This window comes from Cyanistes caeruleus, chromosome 1, assembly GCF_971803275.1.
Source record: "Cyanistes caeruleus chromosome 1, bCyaCae1.hap1.1, whole genome shotgun sequence".
NCBI lineage: Eukaryota > Metazoa > Chordata > Aves > Passeriformes > Paridae > Cyanistes > Cyanistes caeruleus.
The window spans coordinates 73679398-73703085 of NC_141701.1; the positions used below are offsets into that span (position 1 = coordinate 73679398).

A 23688-nucleotide genomic window follows, 5' to 3' on the forward strand; every position below is an offset into this window, starting at 1 on the left:
TGGCAAAATCCTGTCTAGAGTTTGACCCTTTAATTTTTTTTTTCCTGTCCTTCTAAGAGCATCTTAAAACTTTATCTCAATTTAACGAAAAATATCCGACAACCCTGTAAATCCAAACAAGACCATCCTCTCCCTACCGGGTGTTGGCTCTGCGGAGCGGCCGGGGCTGCCCGGCCCGGCCTCAGGCGGTGCCGGCGGCTGCAGCGGCCCTAGGGCTGGGCCCGGCTGAGCCTCTCAGCCACGGGCGGGCGGGCGAGAGCCCCGGGGAAAGCCTGGCCAAGGGAGGGCAAAACGCTGCCCGGCAGCCAGGGCTGAGCCAGGGGAACCGAGCCACAAACAGCCCTGCGAGACCCGGGGGGACAGCGGGAGCGGGGCCGGGGCCTGTAGAGACCCGGCAAGGATGGGCCTGCGGCCAGGGAGAGACCCCGGCCGGGCTGGGCTTTCCCTGCGGCCACTGGGAACGCCCCACGTTGGAACAGGGATAATATGAGGAAGAAGCCCAGCAGAAAGCTGCCCAGCAGAAATGGACCTGGAAGCCATCCAGACATGATCCACGTGTGCCCAGGTGTCCAAGAAAGCAAACGGAATCCTGGCCTGTATCAGCAATAGTGTGGCCAGTAGGACCTGGGAAGTGATTGTCACCCTGTACTGGGCAGTGGTGAAGGCACTACAAATCCTGTGTTCTGTTCTGGACCCCTCACAGCAAGAAGGACATTGAGGGGCTGGAGTGAGTCCAGAGTAGCTGAGGGAGCTGGGATTATTTACCCTGGAGAAAAGAAGGCTCAGGTGAGACCTTATAATTCTACCAACCCTAACCACCTGAAATGAGGTTAAGGTTGGTGTCTTCTCCCAAATACCACTTGATAAAACAAGAGGAAACAGCCTCAAGCTGTGCCAGGAGAGGTTTAGACTGAATATTAGCAGGAATTTCTCTACCAAAAGGATTGTCAAGCATTGGAACAGGCTGCCCAGGGAACCGTAGTCATCCTCCCTGGAAGTCTTTAAAACACGTGTAGATGTGGTGCTTAAGGACATGGTTTAGTGGTGGACTCACAGTGCTAGGTTAACGGTTGGACTCGATGATCTCAGAGGACCATCAGTTTGTACCTCTGTGATCCAGATTTTTATGACTAGATGACACAAACATCTGGCAACAGTAATAGCATTACACTCAGAACTGGAAAATAAAAGATGGCAAGACCACATTCCTTCTGTGACCCTTGGGTTGGCAGTAGATGCTGGATGGCAGACATCCTTCATAACAGGAGGATTTCATGCCTCATCTGAGGTAACACAACCATCATAGCTAGTTCCAAGGTCAAACTGCAGAAGTATGTTCAGGCTGAACTCAGATACAGCAGTGCATTCTACACCATAAATAAATCCTTAGATAAAACAAAATATTAATAGGATTTAAAAATGCATATGAAAACGGCAATGCCAGATGTTGAGGTTTCACTTAAAAGTTTAATTTTGCACACACATTTTGCATAGGTTATGGGCAGAGATTTACTAAACAGGAAACTAAAGAAATGTAGCCATGAAGATGTCATTGATGAAAGCAATTTGGTGGCATAGTTCTCTATTTAGATGTTGCCACTCCTTCTGTTCTTTCTCAGATGGGGTACTTACATGTGCCTTTCAGTGATCTTATTCTTCTCCTCTACATCAGAAATAACCAAGCTTCATTCACAGAAAAAAAAATCTAGAACTGAAGATGCAGCATCAATCTCAAAGGAGGGAATGTTGCTTAAAGAGGCAGACTTTCAGTTTTAAATATTAGATTGAAATTCTTCCAAAATTCACTTTATTAATGCTGTTTATACAGTCTAACATTTTATCACCCTTTCATGGGTAGAAAGTGCATATAGGTTAAAAAAACCCGAACCAAATTAACCAGCTCCACAATGTCTGAGAATCTACAGCAAAAGCCAAGTCAGTTGCTACACTGGCAACTGCAATTTTCAAATAATGGGAATCAGAAAATCCAAATATCTTTCTTTTATAAAAATTTATTGCAATAAGAAACATGTACTCAGCAGTGAGTTCTTCCTGTACAATGAACCATTAATCAGTGAGAGCATTCATTATAAAAGTGTAAGTCATGCTGTCTTACTGAACAGTAATCAAATCTGGCATGTTACTGTGCTCATCTGAAAAGCAACAAATGATACTGAAGTAGCCTTGGATAAGAATCAGTCACTTCAAATAATCCAATATGCAATTATGCATCAAGAAAAACTTTTTGCTTCCTTTCCTCTACCTTAGCTGTGTAGAGATTACTGCATGACTAGCATTTAGTAGTAGGCATTTCTATTGTTCCTATTAGAATTTCTCCTACCTTTTTTCTATTGTTTCAAAAATATGGGGACTTACCATAAAATGAAAATAATTTTTTTTTTATTTTTTTTTTCTTTTTACATAAAACTATTCTTACACTTAAATTTACTATTTATGATATCTAAACTAATGTCAGAAGGGCTAATGTTGATCCAGTTTCTACTTATTTGTAATTAAAATATAAATATGTAAATTACCCCAATGTTCTACACAATATTTGCACAATTTCCACTTGGAATCTCTATTTCTCCCTCCATATACAAACAACATTTGCTATTTAAAAGACTACAGTTGTCAACAGTTCCAACATACCACCTTCTAACAACTGTGAGAAGCAAAAAAAACCCAAAACAAACAAACAAACAAACAAACAAACTCAAAAAAAAGCCAATAACACAAAAGACATAGATTTGGCATCATATCTATGAACATGAAACCCACAAGCTTTTATGATGTCCACTGAGTCATTCTGATAAGCTAAGAATCCAGTGGATATAAATGATGAGTCAGAATGACACAGAATTAAATTGGCCTGGTCATTCTTGCAAATTATATATATTGTATATTCACAAGGTATATTAGGTGCAGATACGGTCGGGAAAAAATACCCAAACTAGTAATTCTCACTATTATGTATTGTAAAGTCAATTCAAATATTATCACATATGATGGGTAGACTAACAAATATGTTTACATTAGACTTTTGGAATAAGATTCCAACTGGAAGAATTAGAAATTGGCTCTGCTTAAGAATTTAGAAATGCAAGGAATCACTTTCAGTAGAAAAATGACCCATTATCTCTTCAGTAATCTCAATCTACGGAGATGAGTGAAGGCTGAGATAACATTGGCTCTAGACAGCAAGACACATACCTACTAATGCTGCACTGAAATTTTCTGCAATGAATCTGAATCCTTCAGTTGTGTGACAGGGAAACAGGGTAGAGAGTCTATAAATATGGGCCCTCCCTCCTCCTGCACAAAAACCCTTTGAAATTGCAGATTTCTGTTACTGTCCTATCTTATCTGACAAGTCTGGTACAATTTGCGTCTGGGTAAGTGTTCTTAAAAACAGGTTGATAATCTCTTGAGTCAACAGTAAGATAAGAAAAAACTGCCAGAACCTGCCAAATAGCTTGAAGGCGAAAATGTCTTCTGATTGCCTAAGTAGTTATCACAACATCCTAAAGTATATATCTCCTATGTTGAAATTACCAAGGCAAGAAAACATATTAATTAAAGGAGACATGATATCTTAAAGCCTTTGGAAAGGCTTAGGCTCAGTTAGGCATCAGGGATATGTGGGATCAGTCAGCACTCTTCTTATTCTAGCTAAGCCATCACAAGGGCTTTCCAAAGAGCAAAGGCTCTGTTTTCTTTCTGGGATTGTTCTTTTCCCATAGACTCATCAATCTTCCAGCTCACTAAGACAGATGAGCTTGGCTTTTGTCTTCTTTTGTGACTTCAGCTTGTTGCAGTCAGTTATTTCAACTGTACTGTATAAGTATTTAGGGCCTCTAAGGGTGTGAAAAAGAATTCTCTGACTTAAAATTTAGGCGAAGTTGGCATTCAGATTTGTTAAATCATAAAATTTCTCTTTTTTTTCCTGCATACTCTTTGCAGAAGTGTGGTACAAGATATAAAAGATCCTTACTGTCACGGTAAAGGATAAAGACAACTCTATTCTAAAACCTGACAGAAGAGAAGCTATACTGGGAAACTTCCTCCAAGATTTTCCTTGACTTAGCCTATTCTAAAGTTTGAAATAAATATGAAATACCTAAAAATTCCTTCTCTTACACAGATGCCTGACTCAAAAAGGCCTTTCCTGAAACATTCCGAAGACTATAACACAAGAGAAAAAAGTTTTTTCCTCGGGAACTCTCTACTTCTGTTCTGAGTCTTGATTAAAATATCTCCATTTTCCTGCTCTTCAAAGAGGAAGCAAAATTAAGGATCTTACATGCACAATAGCCTGAGGCCTCCACAGGTTGTATCAAATATTTTCCTGCCACTATCTACATTAACCTGTGTAGGAACACTGGAAGTCATATGAATCCTGAAGTCTTGACTAGCACTTAGATCATCTGCAATGATTCCAAACTTTTTAGTTCAATATAATCCTGTTAAGTATTCTTTTGCTCAAGTATTATGCAATAAAGCAAGGCAATTTTACTTTTTGCTGTAATGATTACGTTTCAGGTACTTTGAATTACTTACACAGCCTGCCTCCTTAAAATGAAACAAAAATTCTAAACCATTTCCAATTATTTTAGCAGAATAACTCAAAAAGTACTTAAGAGAAAAAAGGTACAGCATTTGGTCCAAAGGACCTTGAAAAAAGGCAAAGCCAGTCTAATATTTTGTTGTTTATTGTGTTTAGTGGTTCTGGCTGTTCAGAGCCAGAACCACTGCTAACCAGTGCATGAAGACTTAAAGATCAGACCCAAACCACAAAGCCAGAACTGTGTCAGTTCGCTGCCCCCAGCCCCCATCTCGGTCAATATATTATAGGAACTGAACACGTGATTAATCAGAACAGATAAACCACATGCTGCTTCTTTCTTAGGCTTTCCATTCTTCCATTAGGATGGTGAAACCACCATCCTAATCTGTAAGGATTTACTCTAACCAGCTAGCCTGTACCATCTGAGAACTGAGCAACCTCCTAAAATTCTTTGGAAGACATTTCAGTTGGATTTAGTAATACAATCACATAGATAAACCAGCATAAAAATTCATCCTTCTCTCACTATTTTAGACAACTCAGCACGAGGATTTACAAAAATTGATTTTAGTTTTGCTGAAAAATGTATTCATAAATCAAGCAAATTTGTTTCATTCATGGAATCCAATGAGAGGATATTGTTTGCTGCTGTTACTGAGGGAATAGGAGTTCTTACTTCAGTGACAATGCCAATATCCTCAAGCATAGAGAGCAAAATGCACATCTACAAACAAAAGCCAGAAACAGTCCTTACAATGAATTTTTAAAATATTGTATTATTTAGACACCATAGGAGTAGGTGATACTAATATAATATGGAGGGTACTTTTTTTTGGTTGTTTTTCTTTTTCATTAAATTGGTCATTTATTGCCTCAGGGTGAACTGAAAAATTAAGTGACGTGTTTTGCTCACTTTCACATGGAATGGAGTTAATTTTCTTTATAGAAGCTCATACGATAATACTGTGATTAAAAAACAGCATTTCAGCTACTGCTGAATAGTGTTTGCACAGAATTGAGCCTTCTCTGCTTCTCACTCTGCCCCTCAGCAAGGCAGGGAGGGGACACAACCAGGACAGCTGACCCCAACAGAGCAAAGGAATACTCCATACCATACAATGTCATTCTTAGCATATAAACTGGAGCCAGTTTATCCAAAGTAGCTGTTGCTTGGGGTCTGACAGGGCATCAGTCTGATGGTGGTGAGTGCTTTTGCATCATTTGTTACTTTCTTTTCCCTTTTACTTATTAAGTTGTCTTTATCTTGACTCACTAGAGGATTTTTCCTCACTTGTGCCTGTCCAGTTCTCTTCCCCATCCTGCTATAGTGGGTTACCGAACAAGTGGGTGAAGGCTTATCTGCTGGTGGGAGTCAAACCCTAACCACACCATGACTGAGTAATTCCTCTCAACACCACCAACAGTAATAAGAGGAAAAAGAAGTTTGTAATGAAAGAGATGGGGTCAATGGCAGAAACACCTGAGGACACATGTTCATTACAAAGAACAAAAATAGCAAGGCAAAAGCACAGCCCTATAAATCTGAGGCAAATAATTCACTAAGGTTCTTGCCAAAGTAAATTCTTTATTATTACTTCTTTAAATTTAAATTGCAGGCTGATTCATGCTGACTACTCTTCATGTCTCTCATGGCTCTGTACCTGAGGGAGGCTAGACAGTTCTGATATTGGTCTAATCTCAAGACTAATCTACTTCCTCACTAATTCCTGCAGTTAAGGAGCTTACTTACATATATCATACTGAATTGCACAGATCCGCTTTGCCTCACATTTCTCCCTTATATTAGAGTTAGACAGAGAATGCATTCTTCCAAGCCCCACTACAACACTCTGCAATGTACTTCCAGACTGACCTTCAGAGACACAAAGTTTGGCAAGTAGGGCTCCACTAGGGATCCAAGACAACAATAACTGGGGGTTTCTTTCCATGGCTGTACTCCTTAAAATAGGGGTTGGCAGATGAGCAAAAAATCTCCTCACTTGTTCACTGCATGGTGAAGTAGGGATCTGCTGAGGTAAGGACATCTGCTTTTATAAACATCTGGACAGACCTCCCCCAGCCAAAGATGAGCATGACAATCAAACATTTCTTGAGTATTTTCCTGAAGAGTGCTGTACTCCTAATGGGAACTGTAGGTTTTGATCTCCTCACTCCTTTTCTTAAACAGCCTGAGCCCCACAAAAAGTAGCAAATCCCAAATCAAAGCTCCTGTGTGAAGCTGGGATGTCATATTACTCTTGTTCCTCATATATGCATAATTTTAAGTTTTTCCACATGAATTTTTGTCATCCATTATTTTGATCTTTTGGCTTCATAAATTCTTTACAATATTTTGAGAGTCTAGGGCATCCCCAAAAACACTGCAGAATGGGAAACTCCCTGAACAGACTTCATGACCAAGAAAGTTGGGACAAAAAAAACCCCCAGAATTTAGGGTTTTTTCTTCACTCTCTGTAGCAATTAGCATGATTTATGTCCAGACAGGATAGCTGTTAGCATAAGCCAGTAAATGGTAAACAGCTCTTTACTCTGGAGGCAAAAGCAGATGAAATATAGTCAGCCACGGGCCCTGAAAAAGAGAATTGGTTTTGTGTGCTGAGCAGGTAGCCAAACTATGCAAACTGCCTAATGATCATCAAAAAGTGAAAAGACTCTGTATCTGGAACAGAATGTGAGCAGTGCAAATGCAAATCAGAAAAGATCAAGATCTGAAAGGACTCAATACCAATGTGATATTCCCTGCCTAGTCCTATTTAATATTGCAGTAAACCAGAGTACAAAAGTGAGAGGTGAGAACTTCATGACTTTACAGCTAGATTAGGGAACACTTCACCAACATGCAGAGGACCCAAAGCACCAGAGAGTGCTCTCGGAGACCCCATGACTCCACACCAGGTCAGCACACAGTCCAGCTTGAAACACTGTGCTGACCCACCTGCATTCTTTCCTTCACTTCACTGTCACCCCTGCAGAAAAGAGGTGTGAAGCAACCATTGCACTAACCTGCCTAGATTTTCCCCTGGACCAAATAATCTCTCTGATGGAATATCAAAATCATGTGACACTTATAATTGCATAAAAGGCTATAGAGTTACAAAGAGGCAAAGTATCTCACCAAAGATACAGTAGAAATCTAAAGGGCATCAGAGTTGAATTCAGCTCTCCCAAGAGTCAAACTTCTTTGATCTATATGACAGTATGTACAATTTAATGGAGAAAACAAACCAGAAATTCTATCAGTACAATCCTAGCCATTTTTCTGAACTGTATATAGTGGAATATTTTATGTGCTCCCAAGCATGAAATATGGATTTTCATAGAAATAAATACTGACAGAAATTTCTGCTGAAACATCAACTAATAAAGTCCATTATAAACACAGTCAGAAAAAAAAATTCAATAGAGTAGAAAACTGTTTCTAGATCTTTGCCTGCCAGAAAGAAGAGGCAGAAGTCCTTGCATTAATGGATCATTTTCTAATAAGTATACTTTACATACCCAAACCAAGTTTGAAAGTTTGGATTTAACTGAAATACACTTAAATCAACAATGACCATTTTTATAAGAATGTGATGACAACTACACTTTCTTCACAGTTTGTCTGAAAGTTCGGAAATTACTAACCCACTCATAGTTAAACCCAGGGTCCCTTCACAGTATGTGTCTTCTGTTTGACTTTCTTTCTAGACAAAAATTATACTATCCAGGAGATAGCTTATTGACAGAAAAGAATAAAAATATGTATTTTTAAGTTGTGTAAAATTGTAATTAGTCTAGCAGTTTCAGCCTTCATTCTGTCACACTAAAAGGGTATCAATTTACAGTGTTTTTATCATACACATATGTTGAGCGCATTCTTTAAATATATTGGTTAAGAACACATCACTTGCAAGGCTTATAATAGACTGGCTATGTTAAGTCTTCCCTTTTTCTATACATTATGCCAGATAATCTGTTAAATAGTAGTAAAAATCGAGGGGGGAAAGGTATGAACAAATCTAAACCTCTGTATAATTCTCTCAGAGGCAATTGTTTTACTGTTGTTTTACAGGGCAGAGCAACTAACATCATCCCCCTGGACTTACTCAAAGTGCTTGACACTGTCCTGCATGACATTCTTGTCCCAGAATTGGAGAGACATGGATTTGATGGATGAACCAGTTGGTTGATATTGAACTGTCTGGATGACAAAGGGCTGTGGTCTCTCTCATTGTACAAGATGAGACCAGTGACCAATGGTGTCACTCAGAGGTTGGTACTAGGGCTGATACTGTTCAGCACCTTTGTTGGTGACATGGACAGTAGGACTGAGTGTACCCTCAGCAAGTACAACACCAGGCTGGGTGTTGTGTTAGACACAGGGAGAGAAGGGATGCCATCCAGAGGAACCTTGACAGGGTGGGAAGATGGTCCAGTGCAAGCATCATGAGGATCAACAAAGGCAAGTGCAAGTTTCTACACCAGGGTCATGGTAATCCCAGGCACACCAACAGGCTGGGCAGAGAAGTGTTTGAGAGCAGCCCTGTGGAGAAGGACTAGGCTGATGGTTGGTATACCATAATACCAACATAATCCAGTAGTGTGCACTCACAGCCCAGAAAGCAAATGGAAGCCTGGGTTGCATCAAAAGGAGCTTGGCCAGCACGTCAAGGGAGATGATTTTGTCCCTCTACTCTGCTGTTGTGAGACCCTGCCTGTAGTAGGACAAGGGGTAATGGGTTCAGATGGAAAGAGGGGAATTTCAGGCTAGACATTAGGAAGAAATTCTTTACTATAAGGATGGTGAGACATTGGAACAGGCTGTCCAAGAAGCTTGTGGATATCTCAACCCTAGCAGTGTTCAAAGCTAGGTTGGATAAGGCCTTGAGCATTTTGGTCCAGTGGGAGGGGCATTGGGAATAGATGATCTTTAAGGTCCATTCCAACCCTTAACAGTCTGTCATTCTAAGTGCAGAAATTGTTCATTCAAATATTTTTGTTGCTAAGAGATAGAAGACAAGAAGCAGTTAAGGATTTGCTGTTGCTTAAAAATAAATTTTATCTAAACACAGTCTGACTAAACTTTAGCAGGAAGGAGGCTCAGACTGATGGTTTGAACTGTATTTGTGAAGAATGTACATCATGTCTTGTTTATCCATGGCCATTTTGCCTACAAGACCACAAGTGAAAAGAAACCTCACATGACATCAACAGACTAATCAAGTGATTCATAAAACAGTAAAGTTTCACGATAACTCACCCAAAGCAATGGTCCTACAGCACTATCGGAACCTGAATCAAATTCCTTGTTTCACTGCCAGGGATGTGCAGCTTGAAGAACCACAAACTCTCCCAGAACAGAGATACTCTATCCTTTTTCAGTCAGGATAAATAGCTAAGATAACATAGCAACATAAATTGGTGTTTAATTATGATTAAAATTTTTTGGAACCTACAAGTATGGGCAGGTGAACTAGCAATAGTTTTCTTTAAAAGCCAAAAACTGTGGCCTTCTTGTACAATATTATCATATCACTGTCTTTTATTAGGGCCAGTTTACTTTCACAGGACTTGTCAAGAGCACATAACAGTACAAACAAACAGTAAAACAGTACAAAATTTGGCTCCTAAATAATGGGCCCATTATTAAAGGCTATGCTAAAATATCAGAAACAATAATAAAGTTGCAGTGGCAGGGAGGAAGTTGTTGCTGCAGTTGTAGCATAGGAAGTAAGTCAGCTCTCACCTCAGTGACTTGGGTTTAAACCAGCTAGTTGCACAGAATTGAAAATCACCTGTGACTTATGTATACTTGAATTTTATAGTACACCATTTGTGTAGCCCTACAAAGATACATCACTCCTTTTTTTTTTCCTTAAACAATCTCCTGGATTAAGAATATATCCCAGTCTTCATGCAGATCAACTTCTTTTAATCTTTCTTTCTTTTCAGAATATTATTTTCAAACATGCACTATTGTCCAAGTCTTCAACATTATTAAAGCCAAATTACTACAATGTGTAAATCTGTAAAATTGCCTTGCTGGATTAAACTGGAGCTGTGTAATAATCGTTGTCTCTCATCTTCATTGTGAGATTGATTTTAGACAGCACTGAATTCCACTGGTCTAGTTGGAATGGCAGCTACATCCACTCAAAGCAGATACATGCACATGGTAAGACATTCACACAATTGCTTTAATTTACACACATTTTCCAGCGCAAATTTTGATTGCTGATATTACCTAATTTTAACTTCCTACATACATAGTTTGAACGTATATACAGCAAACTTTAATCTACTTATATCCACAGAATCTCAGTTGTATCTGTGATTCTAATTACATGTTCATCCTGTCAAATTACACATAAAATTAAATTTCTTTACCATAAAAACGTTTGCACAAGTTAACCAAATGTTGTGTTCAGGAATATACTGCCAGAGATGCATTCCATGACACTGGGGAGGAGGCCAAGGATGTGGGCAGGATGTCAGGAAAGAAGGTGCCACTCGTCCCTATGCCTCTTCTACCTTTCCCCTCCCTTGATTAAGATGAGGAGAGCTGCTTCCTGAAATGAAGCTGGTGAAGAGAGGGAAGGTGAGCAATGCTGACCTGAGACATCACAGCTTCTAGGAAAGTAGTCAGCAACAGCAGGAAATCAAATTTTCTGGAAGCAATTTTTAAAAGCAGTTCTGGTGGAATTCCATTATGTAATGCTGGTGAGGAAGTTTCACAATTTTCTTTCTGGTTGCAGGAAGTGCTAGGAGTGTTTAGCACTTCTCATTTTAAGATCCTATTTTGAGCCACTTACACTTTCATGAGCTCACTGTTTGGGTTGAAATACTCTATCCAAGTAGCTGTCTTGTAATTAAGCACACACACTCCCCCTGTCTTTAACTGTTTGGGCATTTCCAAGACTTGTATTTCTGGACAGTATCTTTTTTCATTTGCATTATAAAAAAGTCTCTTAAGAAAGTGGAATCTCTGGAAGCATTTCTGTTCTACAGGGCACAGCAGCAAAATAATTATTTGTGCTATAGGAACATCTAAAGCCTTCAACTGCAAATGAATATTCACTGGCCTAAGGACTGTACAAATTACAAAAAGACTAGAAAAAATATCACAAAAAGAATTATATGCAGATCTCTACTGAATTCAGTATTGTCAATCAAGCACAGAATTTAACATATGAAGATATTTTCTGACTTCAAAATAAATTATTCACAAGGATTATTCATAAGTTATTTGATACTGTTATTTGATAAGATACTTGGGGTTTGTTAGTCCAAACATGCACAGGAAAAAAAAAATCCACTGGAAGTTTACTTGTCTGTAATAAAGCCAGCTATGAGAAGCCAAGAGATTAAAAGTGACTCAAAGCTAAGGTAACTAGAAGTTCATGATCTCTCTAAAATAATTACAGAAGCATTCTAAAATAGTTTAAGAAGAAAAGAATTAACTTATGATCAGCAAACATATGCAAGATTTACTGAATGAAAATACTAAACACAGTGACAGTACAAGGTTAGAAACAGCTCTTCACTGGCTGTACTCATGATTACCTATTTCTTTTAATAGGGGTGTTGGAACTTCCCAGAGATGTTTGAATGTACAACCCCAAAAGAACAGTCATTCTAATTAATCCACTAGACTTAATGCTTATTAGAGTGTTGCTCATAAAAGACAAATCTTAACAACAAAGATGGCTCTTTCCTGTCCTACACCTAAAACCCTGTGATACATTCTATATGAAGCTGATCTGGTATTGCTTTCATTGTTCAGCTGCAGGCAGTCTTTGAATTCTAAGCATTATTGCTATCATCTTTAGCCCAGGAGTTCAAATTGGGCTTTTAGAAGTGCTTATCAATTACATGAGTTTTCTATGAAGTACACACTGTTCTGCTGCTAGAAGAGTGAGCTTGCTTTCAATTACTTTCCAGAAGAAAAGAAAGAAGAAATACTTTAGATTTCATCTCGTTTAATCTGAAGTAGATACAAACTCATGTCTGACTTGTCCTGAAGAGGATTCATATATTGCCAAGAGAGAAGAAAAGAGGTATGTATCCAACATCAATCAGCTTTTAAGTCTATCTAGCAACCAAGAGAAAGAGGAATAAGAATAGGAAATTCCAGGATAGGTTTGGAATTTTATTTCACACACATCACTTCTAGAGTTCCTACAGTGTCCCACTGATACTATGGTGGGTTGACCTTGGCTGGATGCCAGGTGATCACCAAACTGCTCTACTACTCCCTTTCCAAGATGGACAGAGGAGAGAAAATAAGATGAGGAAAAAAATAAATTTATTCTCTACTTCCCTTTATCAAGTAACATTCAGCTACATCCCAGGAAGCAGGGCTTCAGCACACATAAAGTTTGCTCCAGAATACAAATATTGCAAATAATAAATGTCACATCTTCCTTCTCCTTTCCTTAGCTTTTATATCTAAGCAGATGTCATATGGTATAGAATATCCCTTTGAATATTTTGGGTCATCTAGCCTGGTTGCATCTCCTCCCAGGATCTTGCTCATCCCCAGCCCCTTGATGTGGGGAATATGGAGTGACAGCGCTGAGTCAGTAGACTCAGTGAGTGACAGTGCTGCTCAGTAGAACCCAAAACTCTGGTCTGTTAAGGAAGTGGTTTCAGTTCACAAACCGGGCAGAAACACCAATTTCATCTAGTAGTTTAGATTCGCCAATTTTTCATTTCCTGGCCAATGTACCAAATAATGTCGTGGGTTTAGCACTGGCTAAAATCACCAGGGCATTTACTCATTCCTTGCTGTGAAATATGGATTAGGAGAAGGGTAAAACAGGCTCAAGACTTAAATGGTATAAAGAAACTTTATTAACAGGACTACCAAGAATAAGAAGCATCAGAATAAAACCTCTAGAACACCTTTCCTCCCCCTGCCAAACTTCTTTCCTTTCCCAACTAACAATGTAGAGACAAAACCTGGGACATTAAAGCAGTACTAACTATACAATAGTCCTTCATCAATCCTTGCAGGGAGAGGAGTTTTCTCTTGTCATGCCATGGAGTCTTCTCCACAATAAACAGTTTCCTCGTGGCTTTTCATTTCCACAAATAGCAGCTGCCCGGGATAAGTTCTGCAGTCATGAAATTCCTCCCATTCTCACAGCCCTCCTAGAGGTGTGTCCATGGGCCATGAACTCATGGAGTATTATTTTAAGGATGAGCTGTTCAAAGGCAAAGGTTCTCTTCATCTGTTTCTGTGATCATCTCTGGGAACAGAGGTTTTCTTCTTCTCTCCCCAGGGGCAAAGGGTCTTCATCAACTCTCATCTCTCTCTGTTCAAGCTTCTCATGGGATCACAGCTGCTCCAACATCTTCTTGGCTTCACCAATGGATGCCTCTGCTCACATCTACAGTTTTAGTATTTCGTCCCCCCATACTTTCTCATGAATTAAAGGAGATATTTCAGTATATCATTGTCCATCTCCGTGGTACTACCAAAAGAATATTTCCTCCCCGTTCGGCATCCTCTCATTCTCCTTCCATCTGAGGCTTGACTCCTTCTTTTACTGAGCTTGGTGTTTTCATGTTGTCTTTCTATGTCTCATCACTCCTTTTCCCTCCCTGGAGAGAGGAACAAGGTCTTCAGGTCTCATCTGTGTAGTGAAAGGGTTAAATTTCACCCAGTGGCCACAGTAGTCATGGTGATGGATTTCAGGCCATACTGTGCCACTCCCTCCATCCAGCAGCTGCTGGCAGGGGATGGATGGGATGGCCTGGAGCTGCTCCCCAGTGCCTGGTGGGCCCTGGCTTGGTGGGGGCTGGAGGGGGTGGCAGGGGGAATCGTAGTGTCAGTGAGATGTCAGCAGCCATGGCCCAGCCCAGCCTGGGGCCAGGACCTGCAGCCTCCATTCCCCATCCATAAGCTGTTGGGGTCCGGTCCAGGCTCCGCCAGGCTGCATAGGCCATGGGGGAACAGGGCCGACCCCACCAGAGCTCCATTACCTTGCAGGGCCAGAAGCAAAGAGGGAGATTTCCTGGGCTTGCTGTTTTTAAAATTTGGTATTCACAGAGGCAGATCTAATTTCTAAATGGTTCAAAATGTTGTCAGTTCTCAGAGCTAGCCAGCTATTGGCCTGTCCTGGGCACAAAGGCAGCTCCCAGCAGCTTCTCTCAGAGACGTCATTTCAGTGGGTGGTTTCTGATTTCTTCCCCAAATGTCGATCAATGCAAAACCAATACAGTTGACACCTTTCCAGCTACCAATGTCTCCTGTGAGATACCCAGAGATGGAGAAGATGAAAAAAAAGTGCAGAGACACACACACATGCACACGCACAAAACCCGAAAACAATAAAACCTCCAACTTAAACCAAATCAAAAAACCCCAAACAAATAAGCACCAAACCGAGCATCACCACTCTATCATGTCTTGCAAACAACCCACTCTGTGGTACAGATGGTGCTGACTTCATGTTTCCAATGAATCATCACACCTGGTATGTATCTCCTCCAGATATGGGCTCCAGCAGAGTTATATCACAAAATTTCATGCTAAAATAAATATTTGCATCAGCTACCAAGTTTAAGGATAGATAAAAGCAATTGTTTTTTTTTTTTTTAGTTGCAATCAATTCTGCTTCTCACAGGTATTTCTATGATATTTAAGGGAAAAAAAGTGACACCGGATGAGTCTGAATACAGAGATTTACAAAATAAGCATATTAAACTGGTTCTCCAGGAAGAACTAAATGTCTGAAGTCCCCTCCTAATTAATACAGTAAAATAGGTGCTTTGCAGAGTGATTAATTCTATCGCAAGTCAAGCCTCTAAGGCAGACAGCATGACTTGTGTTTGGGGAAGAATCATCTCTATTACCTGTAGAGGGTGCCTAGGCAACTATTTTAAACTCAGTGTCTACCTTTTCAGGTAGCTAAAATTAGGTAGATGAATTGCATCTGAGATGCATAATAAATATACCAACAAACAAGCTCATCAGGGAAACGCTATATAATCAGAAGGTTATTCAAAACTTCTTCTGGAAAAATGAGTATAATTATCCAGAACTTAAAATTGTCCCTGCCATGAAAACATCCTAGCCCAAGCTTGCCTGTATCTTTCTTTTTTTTCCCACATAGGATTAGACATCATCTGAGATTTTTTTAAACAATATTTTCGGCAGATATATATGTGTGTGCAGATTCTGTACAAAAATAATTATGCTAAGTATGCAGCATTTATGATAGAGTTAATTGTTGGGTTTTTTCCCTTTGGAAAAGGAGGCAATATAATACTCCTCCACTGCAGGGGAGGAGGATTTATTTCAAACTAGAATCCCTTACAAAAATGATATTATTTTTGACCATTTTTTTAGTTATGTCTGTATATTGAAAGGTAGGAACTCAATCATGTAAGTGCTGAATGACAAAATGAACAAATTTGTTTTCCATAGTATAACTATTTTTAAAAAACATTACTTTGGTTTTAGCTAAGAAGCTGGATATTAATAAGCATGCAGGAAAGAAGGTGAATATTATTAAAGAAGCAAGTATAAAATGAGCAATGATCACACAAAATTAATTATTCATGTCAGAAGGGACTTCAGTAGGCTTTCTGATCCAACATCCTAATTCAAGCAGATCAGGAAAATCTGTTTTAGCCATGTGATCAACATTCAAGACCAGGTTGCTTAGGCTTTGTCCAGTCTTGAAGCATCCAGAAATGAAGATCCTGTAGCTCTTCCACACAATTTCTTTACACTTACAGTGAACTATTCTTCCCTTTAAGTCAAGCCAAAATATCTCCTCTCAACCTCCAGCCACACATCTCAGTAAAAGAGCCTGTCTCAGTCTTCTCTGTAACATCCTCACGGATACAAGAAGGTGGCTGCTAGGTTCCCCCTAAGCCATCTCTTTTCTAGGCTTAACAAGTTGCATTTCTGAGCCTCTTCTCACAGAGAAAGTACTCCTACCACTGGTCATTATGGAGGCCTCTGCTGAACTTCCCCCAATTTATTAATGTGTTCCCTGTACTGGACTGTCCCCCACGCCTGTGTATGGCAGTCTAGGCACACTCTAATGGGTGCTGAGTGGAAGCAAATAAACTTCTCCCTCAATCTCCTGTCTGTGCTGCTGTTAATGAAGCCCAGGACGCAGTTGTCTGCCAAGGCATCCTGCCAGCTCACGCTCAGGCTGCTGGCTACAGTGGCCTACAGGTTGTTTCCAACAGAGCTGCTTGCTAGTGACTGTCCACAATGTACCAATGGCTGGAGTTTGTCCATCCGAGGTTCAAGGCTAAGTTATCTGCCCATTTCACAAGGTCTCTGCCAGTTCTCTCATCAAGCCTGTGTAGGCTCGTCTGAATGGCAGCCAGGCCTCCAAGTGGTTTGAGTGCACCTCATCATTTGTTGTGATCCACAAACTTGTCAACAATGCCTTGCATCTCTGCATCCATGTCCCTGATGAAGAACTAAAATATGTCAAGATACAACTCTGGTCTGATATTACACACAGTTTTTCATCCATCTAGTAAGACCACTCATCTGGGATGTGGTCAAGCTGGATGAAACAATGCTGTGTCACCTGTGCCAAAATTTCTTAAGTCCTTCACTGAAAGCTTTTGGGCAAACTGTAAAGATATTACACAGGATAGAAAGTTCCTTAACAAGTGACTATTTGCATGAGGACAAACAAAAGCTCTTCCCACAGATACCACAGGCAAATTCCAAGAAATAGATGGGTTGCAAGCTAGGGTGTTAAACGTAATCATACTGCCCATTTTTTTTTTTTTTTTTTTTTTATTACAGGTTGCAATGAAAGTTGCTGATGATATGAAACTGAAATATTACAGAAAATGGTCAATTAGGGAGAACAGCAGAGGCCTTTGCAAGACTAAATGACTGGGCCATAAAACAGCAAACTGCATCTTGAATAGTGTGAGCAAGTCTGACTACCCTTTGTTAAAAGGATACATCAGAATTACAAAGCCAGAGAAGGGCAACAAAGATATCAGAGGCAAGGAATGGCCCTCATGTCGAGATTAAGGATGCATGCTAGAACTCTTTGGTTGAAGACAGAGCTGAGAGGGTGAATGAGAAAACTCTGAAAGCCTGGGTAGCACAAGAAGGGTGGATTAGGAACAAAGAGGGACAGCAGATGAAGTGGGTGAATGGTAAGTTCCACACAGACAAAAGGAAGAGGCTCTTTTTACATTACTGGGCTGTTAAGTCCTTGTGAAATGCTCCTGCAGTTGCTAAACACATACATGGTTTCAGGTGAGAAAAATGCAACAAGATTACTAATATACAGACTGAACCACACTTTTCTGGGACAGTGCATGAATCTGGCACTGTGCTAAAAAGATAGGTAATGCACACTTGCCATGTTCATGTCTTTTTTCCTGATCACTTATATTTGGCAATTTTTGGGGCAGTTCAGTCAGACCCAGCAGAGATTTTCTCATCAAAATACTCAATTAAAAAATAACTACAGCAAAGGTAATCAACAACAGGTGTCTACTGCTGTTTGAGAGGCCTTTGGGTAATCCTGCCTGGAATCCATGTGGCACTCAGGAGGAGTCTCTGTAGGTCCTGTATTGTATCTGCTATGCTGAAACTACAAAAATTTGGGCTGTCTCAAATGACATTAAGCATCTATTTTGAGGTAATTGAATTGAGCCCTTCATTCCTCGAACACAGTGAAACAAGAGAAAGACACCACATAAAGAGCTCAATGCAGGGAAAACTTACGTATTTTTCATGGAAAGCCATGAAAATTGTTTTTGCAGTGCACACATGAATCAGAGAAACCAGAGCTTGCTACAGAAATAAGACATTTGTTTTTACTCCATGCTGTGGACCTATGGGCAAGTTTAATGCATAGCCAAAGCAGCACTGCAACCTCTCAGCTGTTGCAAGTTATATGAAATTTAAGCATTGAATTATGAAAAGCCACAAAGGCTCAAAATACAGCCTTATTAAGCAAATGTGATAAAAAGCCACATGAGCTCATGAAACGGAAGTCAAATTGAGCAGGATGGCTGTGATGGAATAAAAATAAGTAACCTAGTGTCCTGGTTTAGGCCAAATTTGGGAGAAAACCTTCAAATGGGTTTCCTCCAGAAAGCAAATTCAAGCAGCCCCTACACCAACAGATTTGGGAAAAAGCTTTTGTTGGACAAAAGTGGAAAAAAACCCACCTGTTTATTTAACAGAAATTGAATAATATTAAACAATGAAACCTCTCACTGTTCGAAGAGGTGGCAAATCCAGAAAAGACCTTTTCATGTGGTGTAGCTTGGCTCGTTCATTCTCTTACCAGTCCCCTCGGTTCTGGAAAGTGCCAAGGCCCAGGCCCCGGTGGGCCAAAGGCTCTTGGGGTTTGTCTGGGTTTTCAGTCCAGAGCAGGTTTGAACATATCCAGGAAAAAGGAAAAAAAAAACCCAAACAGTCTGGGGAACTTCTCTACATCAGCTCACTAAAAACTAGTTAAAGCAAAGGAGAGCTCCGTCCCACTGTCTGTCCATGCTGCAGACAGCAAAGTCTGGAGAAACATGTGGGGGAGTGAGTGCAGTTTCTGAAAACAAACTGCGCGTTTCTTCTTTCCCCCGCTTTGCCCTCGGAACCAGTCTTAAAGGGGCAGAAGTTAGTATGGAACATAAACAGAACAGGCAATTTAAAGCTTCATAAAGTCACCCCAGGACACCTAGATACTGGCAAACGAATCAATTTAACATCAGGACTAAGCCAGTGATAAGTTATTCTATTGTAAGCAAGGAGACAAAACAATTTCTATGAAATAAAATTCAGGCTTCTATCCCTCCTTTTTTAAAGCATCTGACAGGGGAATTTGGAAAGATCTCACACAGTGACACAGTTTGCTAGATTATTTATTTAGAATTACTTTTTATAGAAAACACGTTGCTTAAACAGAATAAGAATCTCCGTGAATTCAAGAATACTTAGAAAAATACTATTTCCTTTGCTTCCTAAGTAATTTTCCTAAACCTCTGTAACTCAGAAAGGTCAACCTTTAAAGACCAAAAGATCTATCATTTTGTTAAACAAATTATTTTTCTCTTTCCTATTTAGGCATGCAATAATAGCCAGCATATAAGATCCATGACCTACCAATAAATGCTGATTGTTGCAAGAACACCAAAAGGAAGCAAAGAATATTCCCTAACACTCCATGGCCCAAGAATCTCAGAAATGGCCAGCAAATTACCCAGAATTACTGGCAGGTAGCAGTGGAATGTAGCCAGAGCACTCACTGAATGAACTGAAGTTGTCTTCTTCAGATGGGCTGGTGTTCAGGAGTGACAAGGCAAAATGCCATCAGTCTGTCACATTAGACAAGCTCTCTGACTGCAACAATCACAAAATATTAAGCTCCATTTGAGCTGGTCAATGTGAACTGAACTCTTTCTGTACAAAAAAAAAAAATCATTGACACAAATTTTCGTGTAATGATTTATTTTTGTGTTCAGGTATAACTGCTTTTGAGTCACATATTGCAGGATGATGTCAAAAATGTAAAAGTTTTTAAAAATCAAAATCGGGATAACATTTGAAATTAGAGTGTAATGTAATTAATACTCATAACACTTAAAATTTTTCTTTTACATTGCACGTTTAGGATAAGTTATATGTGCAGAGAGTACAAATAACAAACTGATTATTCCATGTTATTGAAAATACAGATTTAAGTTGGTAATTGTAAAGCCAAAGGTTTCCTCAGAAGTGAGGTTTTACTTGACTATTTGCATGAAGAATTTTTACACTAAAAATAATAATTCTCTAAGCATTAAAGTAATGAGGCCCACATAAATTACATAACAGTTTGTAGAAAAACACTCTTCTTTGTTTCTCTTTAAAACTCCAGCTCTATTACAAAGCTACTGGCTACCTGAGATAGCCCACATTCAGTACAAAGGAAGGCACAGTATTCACTGGTTGTGAAAACTGTGCTGTCTACAGTCAGTGAACCTGTGGCCTCCTGGTCAAGATACTAAGAGAGGTGCATGAGGTTCAACAGTGGTGCACAATCTGCTTCCTGCTCTGTACTGTCTTACACATGCATTCATCAACATCTGTCAACTGATAAATGACAGGTCAGCTGGATCTAAACTGCTGGACTGAAAATAAAACACCATTTCATTATCAGCATTTTAACTTATTCTTGCCCACTGCTGATATCTCAGTATAAATAAAAATAAAATGTTTATGGAAGTGATGCTACAATGATTTTCACAGCTATTGAATTTGTACTGTATGAATTATCTCTCCTGGAACTAAAATTTTCTCTGTTGAACAGTTTAAAGTATGAAATGACATACATTGAAAGATATGTAACACAAATGGTGTACAACAAAGATGAGTAGATGCAATGAAGTTTTATCATAAATCTAGGCTTTACAAATGTATGTATACATGTTTTGCAAAGCATTTACATTATTTTTACAAATACAGATTTGCAGTATTATTATTTTTCTTAACTGAACACAACTTGCAATACAACACCACAGCATTCTGCTTCAAAGCAATTTCCTTTTTTTATTGTAACTTGGTTAAGAAAAAGATAAAACAAAACACAGGTATTTTACCATACTTATTGTTTGCTTATTGGCATTAACAGTGCTTCCTTATCTTTTACAACCACAAGCCTTGAGATCAGCTGGATAGGCAGACTACCTTGAATAGAAAAGAGAATTTCAGCAAAGTCCATATAAATATTGCTATATTGGAAAAAGAATGAGTGATTTTTAAATGTCTTCTTTAACACTGGCCTTTGAAAGCAGCACAAAGCAGCTATTCTAGAAAAATATAAATAGCACGATATACTGCAAATAAGTCAAAAGCCTTCTAAAGAAATTCTTCCTCAGATTTTTCTCTAAAACTTACTATATATTTTATTTTAAATAGTGGATTTTGTGAACTGACAAAGTACCACACAAATTTATAAATCTTTCATATAATGTATATTTTTTAAATGCCTTTTTCCTGAAAATGTGTGCCTGTAGGGAGCAGCAGCTTTCCCAGATTATTTCCATTTTTCTCGCCGAGATAGGTTTTGTTAAGTGCAGAGTTAAAATTCATAGAAATATTATCTGAACTTCATCCTCATATTTCTACATTGATTCTAAACTGTGCATTGTATTTATAGCACATAATGATACAAAAACATTGTTGTACATGGCTATAAGAGTAAAGCTTAAGTCCAAAGCAACTAGATCTCATGGAAATCAGTGTTGTTAGGGCTCAAGTAAAACAATACATACCTCACTTGAAAACAACTAACTAATATGTCTTGGGAAAGATCAGAAGAAAATTAATGAAGTGTAGAATTTCAACACTTACAATCTCAATTTCTCCAAAAGATATGAAGATAAAAGCATTACTGGACAGAAATCCATATCCTTCTGTATCTGAAATAGCAGTTCAATAATTTAAAGGAAATGATTACTAAGTAAATTTTTAGTGAAAATCAATCAGTCCAGAAATTGCAGAACTGTAAAGTAGTCCACCTGGGGAGTTTGTCATATCCAGTTGGAAACCATATGCCAAATAAACCATTTACTGGAGTAATGCAGCACTTATTACTGCTTTGAGCTGACTTGTGCTTTGTGTGGTCAACAGATTGTCACAAGACAGAGAGAAGTAATGAAATTACTAGTGACAGCAGCCAGTCTTTTTGAACATTGCTAACAAGACCAGGCAGAGAGCAGGACTGATTTAGTCAATAAATAAGGCAAGATTTCCACCAGAGCTGACATGCCAAGGCACAGAAAAGTGCCTCCCTACTGAGGACAGAGCTGAAGCAGAATGCTGTTGAGAAATGCAGCATCTCAAATCAATTCATAGACTGTTAGCCAGAGATTGAAAGACAAATCAGAGAAGGAATAAAGCCATAGAAGATGACCGTGTCACATTGGCTCATATCCTTTCACTGCAAAGGATCTACAGACACTGAAGTTGGAGAAAATTACTGAAGAAGGTGGATTTGTCTCTGTGTCTCCAACAGTGAATAAGATACACTTTTACAAAAGCTTTGAGACATATTTTGATTCCAAAATGCTCACTATGATTAATATTTTCTTAAGGAAATGCAGAGCCTACGTTAGGTATGCTAGGTAGATAGGCCCCATTTCCATTCACTGTGCAGTGAGAACTCCATTTACATTTACTAAAAGCATGCTAGTTTTCTTGTATTTCTCTTCAAAGCATATTTAATCTCTAAGTATCTTCTCAATGGAAACAATTAACAACTGCAAAGTATAATGCTTTGTTTTAACCTTTCTGAAACATTTAGCATTTGCACACAATGCAAGGCAGATCTGGTGAAATGCAGTGTACAATAATGCTATTTCAGCTGGCTACATGGAGTCACTTTTCTAGCTTGCATAGTGCAATGCTAGTATTTCCCTTTTATCTATCACTGAGACTGACAAAAAGAAATAATTTTCTTTCTCCACCTTCTTTCACTCCTTGGGGACATAGATGAGTCATGTAATTTGCACAAAAAATCCATTTTCCAGGGTACCTAGTACATACCTTATAAGGAAAGAAGCTTGGCTGGGAAAGAAATATTTTCTGCTTTTGGGGGTTTTAATTACCACAATATTAAACTTCTGTCCTATACATGGAATGAAATGAAATTCACTAATTATTTATTTTAATGTTTACAAGAAATAATTTCTTGTTTTTAGAAAGGTTGCTCTATTATTACTTCATTGTATTTATAGAGCTTGTTTGTGTTTGTTAGCTTCTTGGCTTTCTTCTCCTTCCTCCTTTTCTGGGTATAAATGCAATCCTTTCTGCTTTTGATCTTTAATTGACAATTCCTTATTCCATAGCTATCCCACGTTCTGTCTGCTACAAACCCTGCAGCTGTATTTTTACTTTTTCATGATTTATCTGCATCAATGTCAACAATTTCCTTCATGAGAAGTCCATTACCACCTTATAGTCTAGTAGGCTAATAGTCCCTAATCAGTTGCACAATGTCCTTTTACTATCTCTCGTGCCCTGGTTCTCAGTTTGTGAATCATGTCTTGCCCTCAAATCTGATAAACTGTCCTTCTCTCCTAAGATTACACCAACATTTTAAAGTTATCCTTAACACAAAGAGTTAATTTGATTT

The 23688-nt window shown here is 39.0% G+C and overlaps 1 protein-coding gene and 1 long non-coding RNA gene across 14 annotated transcripts in view; one reads left to right on the plus strand and one right to left on the minus strand.

Moving 5' to 3' along the window:
* The window catches only part of CTNND2 (catenin delta 2), a 693808-nt gene that overhangs the window by 572534 nt on the left and 97586 nt on the right, over nucleotides 1–23688 (minus strand). For 2 of the 13 annotated variants that reach the window (XM_086897820.1, XM_086897805.1), the window contains exon 1: nucleotides 138–660. The exons of 10 other annotated variants lie outside the window; for them this stretch is intronic. The gene's annotated coding sequence lies outside the window, so the exon portion shown is untranslated. Of the gene's footprint in view, nucleotides 1–137; nucleotides 661–23688 lie in introns of those variants that run through there. One more of the 13 variants, XM_086897846.1, reaches the window with a different exon arrangement.
* On the plus strand, nucleotides 159–10636 carry LOC147655605 (uncharacterized). The gene is made up of 2 exons (XR_015289281.1): nucleotides 159–786; nucleotides 8640–10636. It is a non-coding gene; the product is annotated as an uncharacterized LOC147655605 (long non-coding RNA).